The sequence below is a fragment of the Coffea eugenioides genome, unplaced genomic scaffold (genome assembly GCF_003713205.1).
Source record: "Coffea eugenioides isolate CCC68of unplaced genomic scaffold, Ceug_1.0 ScVebR1_2791;HRSCAF=3887, whole genome shotgun sequence".
NCBI classification, from domain to species: domain Eukaryota; kingdom Viridiplantae; phylum Streptophyta; class Magnoliopsida; order Gentianales; family Rubiaceae; genus Coffea; species Coffea eugenioides.
In genome coordinates, this window is record NW_020863309.1 from 5611 (window position 1) to 14568 (window position 8958).

Consider the following 8958-nt stretch of genomic DNA (forward strand, 5'->3'; position numbering starts at 1 on the left):
AAATCAACATTGCTGTTTTACAAATATCACGTCATGGAATTGCAGAGCTCTTATATAGTATTAATTAGTACTTTTGTTTATCAAGAAAAAGAAAACGAAACACTAGTAGTACTTGTGTTCATGGAGTTCAAACTTGAGTTTGAACAGCTCGAACTGCTTCACGAATTTAGTTTCAGCCTAGCATGTGAAGTTTGAAAGTTCGTCGAATTTAATCGAACTTCATACACACACGCACACGTGTATATATATATATATATATATATTATTTATTATTATAAAATGTCTATTATATCCCTTGTTTAAAATAAAATTATATAAAATATAAATTATATGACCTCCCTCCTTTGATTATGATGTGATTCAGTCCCCATTAATCCCCCATTAATTACCATATGGTTATTTGTACAACAATCTTCATGGTTAGTTCCAATTATTTTTGTAATTTATTGATTTTTGTCATTTTCAACACCTAAAATTTACAAGTACATAAAAAAGTATCTTCATATTACAAGAAATGGTAATACAAAAAAAGTAATCAAAATATTTAAATGGATTATAAATGGATAATTGGTTTTTATTTAATCCATTTAGATCCATCCATTTAGATCCATTTAATAAATGGATCTAAATGGATTGGATAAATTTAATCCACCATCCATTAAGTCAAAACCAATTATGAACCATTTATCCATATTGCCACCTCTAGTGTGGATATATTGCCCTGAGGGTGGAATTCCATAAAGGTCCTAAAGCATTTTTCGTGCGTTTGTCGTGAAGGAGATAAATGAACTTCTTTGAAAATGAAAACATAAAAAGGAGAATAGAAAGAGAAGGATTGCTTCGGCAGTTGTATAAATTGACTTACATAGTTCAAAGTCACATCCAGTATCCTTGAAAGTATTGCATTAACAAATTTTACACATAATTGTAGTAGAAGGGAGAGAGAAGAGGTCTAAAACTTTGATACCAAAAACAAAAACAAGGAAAAAAGATTGAATAAAAAAAGAAGAAGAAAGGAAGAGAAGGAACACTGTTTAGCATGAAAATATGATATGGCTTTTTTCCGAATAAATCTTATATACACTGCTAGTATATACACTCTCACGGCTAGATATACGACATATATGCAAAATTTGAATTTCAAATTTAAATTCGAATTATGTATTATGCATCTAATGTTGAAAGTATATATACTGTCAGCGTATAGAAGATTAATCATTTCTTTAATATACCTAAATTTCACCTAACCTATCATGTATGTATACAAATTAATAATTATTACTCTACCTTCCATTTATATATTTTTTCTAATTAACCTTATTTTTTCAAAATTCTAACACCTAAAGTACCTTTTAACGAGTGTCCGATAGACAGCCATTACACAAATCCAATATGATAATTTACTTGTTGGAGATGAAAGTACATACATGTGACAAGTAATTTGATTCTATCTAAGTTGACCAAGAGTTATACATTGCAGGAAAATACTTCTGTACATTTGGTCTGTGTTGACTTGTGGATTACATTGAAAGTTTAAAAGGCATTCTCATGTCGTCGTACATTTTTCGCCGTCACTTTATCTTGATCATTATATTTTATATAATAATTCATGACTATGCAGTCGTTGAATATATCAAATTATTGTCTACAAGTGATTCTGTAGGCCAAACCTATTCAAATACTTACCTAAATTGAAACTATTTCTTTTTTTTTTTTCCAAACCAATCCTTATAGGCTTAATTTTTTTTTGTTTTCATTTTTCAAGTTTAATTAGTACTTGTCACTTTTTCTTTTTTTTTTCCTCTAGCTGTCCCAGACCAAAATCTAATTTTCTTTTTTTGCCGTAAAGATAACTGCTCCGTTTGAATTAACTGTTTTTTAGGGTGTTTTTGAAAAATTTTACTGTAGCAGAGTTTTTAGAGTATATTTTGAGATATTTTTAGAAAATATTTTGAAATATTTAAAAGTAGTAGAGTTTTTAAAACATATTTTGGGATATTTTTTGAATATTAAAAAATTTTAGACTACTTTTTAGAGTACCTTTTAAAGTACTTTTTAAAAACTTTTATATAATATTTGAAAAACTAATGAATCCAAACAGAGTTAACATTCTTTTAATCTAATATATCCTATTCTATAGAAAGGGAGGGCCTAAAGAGATTGTATAAAGAACTAACAGGTATACAAATACTATTAGACCAAAATCTAATTGCGTCGTCCATTTACATTTCAATATTTCATCTATATCTTAAACACGCAAATTTTCCTTACACGATTGCAGTTGCGACTTTTAGATTACCTTTTGCACTTGTTCAAATGCCACATAGTGGGTCCTATAACTTCTATTTATCGGTCCCATTTTCCTGGACAAGGGTGCAATCGTTTGTGCCGGTTGTATTCATTTTTTACATCGCGTAACTTCCATTGCACACGATGTAACTTACTTTACACACGACGTAATTTTACAATGCTTTTTTGCGGGCCTCACACATGGCGTGAAAATCGAGTTACATGCTGTAATCTGAGCCGCACAAATTTTTGAGGCCACATCGTGGCCGTGAACCTTCAGGAACGGTTGTCACTGACAACCGTTCCTGCACCATTTCCCATTTTCCTGGTCTCTTGCTTTTTATCAGGTCATTTTCTTTTTTTTTTTTTTCTCTTCTTATTGAGCCTTATTTGATTAAGCTATGTCTGGGTATATATATAGTGGTGCTGGCAGATGTCCAAGAACAGTGCATTTCTCGTGCATTGCATATGCGTGTAAAAAGAGAAAATGAGTTTCTATCAAAATAAAAGTGCATTATCCAGAATTTAAAATATAAAGATGTAAGTTATAAAAGCAATTACTTATAAGAATATTAAAACATTAATTAATTTCACATGATTTATCCTGTTATAAATAGAATTTCACGTATAAAATTTCTTTTAATCTTTTGTTTAGCCTCTAAAAACAATGAAGAATAATTGTTTGACACAGATTTTTAATTATACTTCTCCTTCATGTAATGACTTACACATCAAAAAAAAAAAAAAAAGCATTAAGGACTCAAAATGTTCTTTTAACAAACATCAATAAATTATGGCGTCAAAACCCATGCACTTACAGAGCTTTGATCAAACTCACACCCTTTGAAAGACACAATGCACAGTAAATGAGTTTACCTACAGATTCCGGACGAATCAGATCACAGTGATCGGTTTATTTGAAAAAAAAAAAAAAAAGAATCATCACAGTGGTAAGTACTTTTGTCAAGAAATTATTGAATTTTTCTTTGTCTATTTATTTCTTCGATAGAACACTGGTGCATTCTGTCCTTACTCCTTCGTTGGAAGGTGGGATAGGATATGAGAAAGAACACTTTCGGGAAGATCACTGATTCTATCTTCACTAGTCCCGCAGTCAAAATTGTTCAAAGCTTGACGAATTGCATCCATTGCTTAAACATGACTTTAAAAAAAGAAATTCAAATTTTGTCTTCTTTATCTTGTTAATAATTGTATATGCTAGTCGCAAATAAGGTTCTTTTTTGTAAAGATTTGACTGAGTTGAAATCATGAAATAAACTAAATTGTATATGTGGCAGCCTTAATTGGTTTTCTTCGATGGAGTCTTTACTCACATCGAGTCCCCCTTCCTTTCCCCTAGATTAGGCTAGATTAGGTTATACGAATTCTACCGTTGCGGCAAAAAAAAAAAAAGAAATCATGAAATAAACTAAAAAATATACGAAAAGTAAATGTGTTAAAGAAATGTTGTAATCTTGCTGTAATCGTGGTTTGATATTACAAAGTATTAAAAAAAAATACATGCAAGCATGATAAGGAAATCGGAAATTTCTAATTCTAGGAGAGAAGATTATAAAATTTTTCAACTGAAGTGATTGATGTTGAACTCTAACCTCGTCAATGGAATATGCTAAAAATGTATGCATATGTGTGTGTCTATATATATATATATATATATATATATATATATATACTGTCCAACCTTCCTGTCGCCTTTTCTTATAGTTTGGAATGTGAGAAAGATAAGGGTTGAGGTGATACAAAAAGCTAGAAAACTTGTGGAAGATTGATTGATAATGGCATGTATATACATAAAAAGAATTATTTTTGGCTTAACTTTCTCTATAACCAATCTTTATATTGCATTTTCTAATGGTTTTATAAGGCGAAACGGTGCGCCAGCCGTGCAGGTCTGAAAAGATCAAAATGAACTTTCTAGTTTCTACCAAAGTGAAAAGTACCAAAGTGAAAAGAAAAAATAAAGAAGAAGAAGAGGAGGAAGAGATAGAGACATAATGGTTTATATATCCATTATACTACAATGCAAGAAATGAACATTTCAAGTGTAAATTAATTGTCAAAGTATTAGATTAATTCGTTTCACATAATTTATAGCTTTGATAGAGAAATAGCAGATATTGCATCTCTTCTAACCTACTTAAATTTAAATCTTTTTAGTTGTAGCCTCTTTAAACAATGAACAATAACTAACAAAAATTTCATTATAGTTCTCACTTCACGTAAAAATTTACAAATCCAAAAACAGCACAGGAGCTTAATGCGTTCCCTATGATGATAATATGTGCATAAATCTGTTAGGTTCATGAGTAAAGGGTTGTATCCCACATTGGTCCGAGAGATGGAGAAAGAGCAGTTAATATATAAGTAAGAACCCAAGACCTAATAGCTTAAACTTTTGGGTCAGAATTGGGTTCCTGACTTACATATTAGGCTCTTTGGTGAACTCTCTCAAGGTGTTTGTCCCTATCAAATTGGCATCAGAGATTCAGGTTGCGAGATTAGGCTACTCATAGGCAAGTGGATTCTTCTCGGAGTTGAACATATGAAAATTCTCTTCTTGGTGGTGGAACGAAGTACTAAGGAGTTTGGCTAGTGTTGGACCAGGTGCGCCATGAGTTTGGCAGGGGGTCCGGTTAGTTTGAGATAGAGCCAAGAGTTGGCAGAGGTCCAAAATCCAGTTTGGATATTGAAGAAGAGTGAGTCCATGTTTAGGAGAAAATGTGACCTCAAGTGATAAGGTGAACTTGCATTGAGTAGTAAAATGGGCTCGAAAAAAGGACTTGTAAATTTGGGTTTAATGTGAGGGTTACTCATGAAGGGGGAGATTTGTTGAGTCCATGAGTAAAAGGTTGTGTCTCACATTGGTCCGAGAGATGAAGAAAGAGCGGTTAATATATAAGTAAGGGTCCAAGACCTAATAGCTTAAGTTTTTGGGTCAGAATTGGGTTCTTAACTTACATATTGGGCTCTTTGGTGAACTCTCTTGAGGTGTTTCTCCCTATCAAAATCCTGTTAACATCATAACTTAGTGTAGCAGAAATCTGTGCATTTACATGAGTTTAATTATTCTTTTGACTACAATGAGAGTAATCTTCTGGAAATTGGCTTACATTTTTTACGATATTACTGAATTTCTCCTAATCTATCACCTGGTTAGAATAAAGCATAGCAATTCTGATTGAATTACAAAAACAAAAAGAAAGCTAGGAACGGAACCAAGATTTTAATTTTGGAGGAAGAGGCGCATAATCAAATACATAATCATACAAAACATAGTAAATAAACTATATCAAATTTAATCTCAATACTTACAAGACAATAAGTAGAATTTAAATAGTACTTTTAATAATAAGAGACGAAATCTAATTTAAAATACTAAAAATTTATATTGTTTGGAAGAAATACCGACAAACAACTCAATAGCAGCTATGAATGATACCAAAATAATAATAATAAAAAAGAATCTAACAAAAGCATTCGATTAAAAAGCTAAACTTTGAAAAGAAAAGCAATGTTAAAATGCAATTTAAACGTCAAACAAACATTGATAGTACCTCTGACTTCCGAACAAGAATAATTGTTTATATAATTAATAACTAAGATGTAAAGTACAATACAACAACTTCTGATAAAAATAAAAAAAATTCCATGGAACATGAAGTTTTGGAAGTTTCCATGTCGTCTTGTCTAGTTACGTGGACTAATACTACTAAGTTTCCAAAATTGCTGTACTTAACTGGAATTAAATTAAAGATATATTTCCTTTTTATCTTTGCATTCCTTTTTTATTGCATTTTCTTTTATCATTAGTTTCTATTGTTGCATTATGTTAATTATAATGAGGAGATTTATATACAGTGGAAAAGGGGGCTATATATGATAATTAAATATTCTTGAGGGGGCAAGAGTACAAAGTAAATTAGGTAAAGATCACAAAACTTGTATTTCACAGGAAGTTGGATAAAATCTTTAGGTGGGGTTTTTTTTTGGTGGGGATTTGGGGTGGGGGGGGGGGGGGGGAGGAAAGAGGTATGAGGGGGTGCCCCCTGATTTCGTTCTTGAAGAGAGTTATAAAGTCTTTCTTATTGACAACCATAAAAAAGAAAATAACTTACCTTAACAAGAAATGAACTAACAAACATTGAAAAGAGAATGAAGAAGAAGAAGAAGAGAAAGAATCATGAATTAATGAATTCAAAATTAATGGTGTCAAGCGTAAATGGATCATAAAAATGTTAAAGCATCAATTTAGCATAATTTGTCGCTTAATACACAGAATCACGGATGTGGCATTTCTTTCAACCCTTTTTAAACTATTTATTCTTTTTAAAAGATTTAAAGCAGAAAATATCTAAATTGACATTTGATGGTGCAAAATTAGTAGCGTAAATATGTCAAAAAGAAAAAGAAAAAAAAGGGTGGCAACGTAAAGAGGTAAGAGACCCCTTTTCCCCCTCCTTTGAGCTCTTCTTTTGTTTTCCTGCTAATTAAAGTCGGTTACTTTACATGCAAGACAATCAAAAGAGATAGTGATGCTATTAATGACCATTTGATGTGGTTTTCTGGCATATAAAAGGCAAAACTACAAACTTCAATAATTAATCAGAGACCATTTTGTATCAACTTGAGAATGAGATGTCCTTATCAATTTGGCAAACTTTCAATAATCCATGCTTGGAATATGATGTACTAGTACATTACGGACAAAAGAAATGTTCTTATATCATTCCAGTGAGAAGTATCTATACTGAATTAAAAATCAAGTCTTGGTCTAAAATTCTGCTTACTTCTTCAACCCATTTCGCCATTCTAGTGATTGAAAGCTTTTAGAGCTAAAACTGAGGAGTATACATAACAATTGGACGCGTTGGATAGATTTTGGACTAGTTAAGATTGGGTTTTCATTTAAATAAATTATATTCAACCCGTCCAACTTTAGATTGGATTGATTTTGAATTGGGTCTTATTGATTCATCTCAAACCCATGATACAAATATGATCCAATATATTAACTAATACATTTTGATACATAAACTCATTCACATACTTTTTCATACACAAAGAGGTTTTTTTTCACATACATGAATATATTTTCACAAACTTTCACGCACACACAAACACACACTCATTTCTTAAGCTCCTTAAAAGCACATCATAAATAGAATAATAGTTTATATTGCCTGTATTGTGAATTTTAGCTAATAAATTATACATTTAAATAGATTAGCTAAAAAAATTGTTACTTTATAATTTTTAATACTATTGATTGATTGAAACTTATTTTTGTCACAATTTATTAAACATTTTTAATATTCATATCCATTTTATTTTAATTTTTAATATTTCATGTATTTTGATTGTTGAATGCTAGATTATGTTATGCTTGAAAATGTAATTAAGAGACATATAATTTGTTGTATTATAATATTGATGAGGAATTATTAACAATAAAATAAAACAAGTTAGAGAAAAGTAAAAGAATGCAATTAGAATAAATTTAAAACTCTATTCTAGATACACGAAATATTATCAAACATAAGCAAGTAGCAACCGGAGAACAACAACCGAAAAAAAGAAAAAAAGGCGAAGAAAACAACATACTCTTAAAAGGCATAATAAATTATGGGATAATTTTAGAAACCTCAAGGAGGTTTCTGACTATTTCACTCGGCTCCTCTCAGGTTTAAGAAATTACACTTATCTCTCTTGACATAGTAAAATATATATAATGCCTTCCACTTAGTAGAAAATTTTAAATTTAAGGCAATAAATTTACAAACCCTAAAAAAAATCTATTTTTTATCTCTTGTCTATTTTCTAGTTAGTATATCCTCTTTTTATTATCTTCAATTTTGTGGATATTAGCAAATTGAAATTACAAAATCTACAAAAGGGAGTAGATTATATGTCAAACTAGAAGAAAATGTAGAGACTCGTACTAAAAGAGAAATAAATAATGAAATTAATGATTGAAATAGAAAAAAGAACTAAAGATGTATAATTTGTCATATTTTGTTTGTTGTTAAGAAAAACTTTTATAAAATGTCTATAATTACATAATGATTTCTTTCATTGTATTAGAAATTTTTTAGTATGATTTTATTGTGGAGGTAGAATATTCTCTACTTTTGAGATATCAATATTTTTAAGGCCATAGGAGAGTTGTAATGGTGGTTCTAGGTCAAATTAGCTTATATTGAAAAGGTATTTGAGCATTGATATTTAATTCGGGAGTATAAAATTTGTTGTTAATGGGCTTTTGTGTTTTTTTTTAATCGTGGCAAGTGTTAATACTGTATATGCAATTTGGGATCTTTTGAACGACTACTTGATTTTAGAACTTATGCTTTGGATGATTGTTAGGGATTTGGCTCATTGATTTATGCAAAGTGTGGAAGAAAATGATTGAATATACTATATTTTTCTTTCTTAGTTTTGTACAAAAGGGCAATTTAGGATTTTTGAAAAAAAATCTAAGTTCTTGGACCTGTATTGTTAATGTGAGGACCCGAATTTTTCTCACTTATAATTCTATTTTTATGGCTTATTTAAATATTTATTCACCCGTTTTCTCCGAATAATTTATTTCAATCATTTTAAACTTATTTACATGGAATAATGTCTTAATTATATTTTAAAACGTCTCGT